This window comes from Geospiza fortis, unplaced genomic scaffold (assembly GCF_000277835.1).
Source record: "Geospiza fortis unplaced genomic scaffold, GeoFor_1.0 scaffold432, whole genome shotgun sequence".
Lineage (NCBI taxonomy): Eukaryota > Metazoa > Chordata > Aves > Passeriformes > Thraupidae > Geospiza > Geospiza fortis.
The window spans coordinates 171,945-172,878 of NW_005054436.1; positions in this window are offsets into that span (position 1 = coordinate 171,945).

Consider the following 934-nt stretch of genomic DNA (forward strand, 5'->3'; position numbering starts at 1 on the left):
CCGCCGGGCTCGGCGTGTCCCGGCAGGGCCCCGCGGACGGGGATGGAGCAACGCGGGCCCTGCGGGCGCGGGGGGTGCGGGATGAGCCCCAGAGCGCCCCGAGCCGCATTCGGGGGGGTGCAGGGAGGGATCTGTGGGGCACCCCCAAGCCGGGGTCAGCTCGGCTTCCTTCCCTCTCAGGATGAGTCAGGAGGTGACAAGTTGAGGGCTAACTACAGGACCAGGAGCAGGAGGAGGAGGAAGGCTCTGGAGAGATGGAAGGATCCCGCTCCAGCGCAGCTGTGTGGGAGGACAGTGTGGCAGAACCGGGACCAGCTCCAGGGGGCTCGGAGAGGATGTGGGGGGCTCAGATAGGGCTGGTGAGGATCTGACAGGGTCCAAGGGGATCACACAGGGTGCAGGGGGCTCAGGGGGGGTGCAGGGGCACTCAGGGGTCTGCATGGTTTACCCCAATCCCAGAGCTCACTGAAGTCTGTGGCTTGGTGTGACTGATGCCAAATCTTGGGGTTATCCCACCAGCAACTTTATCAGGACAAGGCGTAAATAAGGGGTTTGATATCTAGTGGGCAATCCATGGACACAGGACTGGCTTGAGCCACATAGGAGCTGCACCCCGTCTTGCGGGGACATGTGGGACACCCCTGAAACACAACCCAGAGCTACCTGCCATTCCCCAGGCATGGTGGGCTGTTCACTGCCCCCAGGAGCCTGCGCCAGCTGGACAGGTGGCTGCTGTGCGTGTCCTGGCGCCAGACAGGCCCCTTGCTCCTGTCCTTGCTGGGCCACAGCGCTCTGTGCTCAGTTTGATGTCCCTTTGTTGTGCCCTGCCGGGGTCGCTCCCTCGGGGGTCTCAGGGAGGCTGTGCCAGGCTCTGGGGACGGGCAGGGGTCTCGGGGTGGCTGTGCCAGGCTCTGGGGACAGGCGGGGGTCTCGG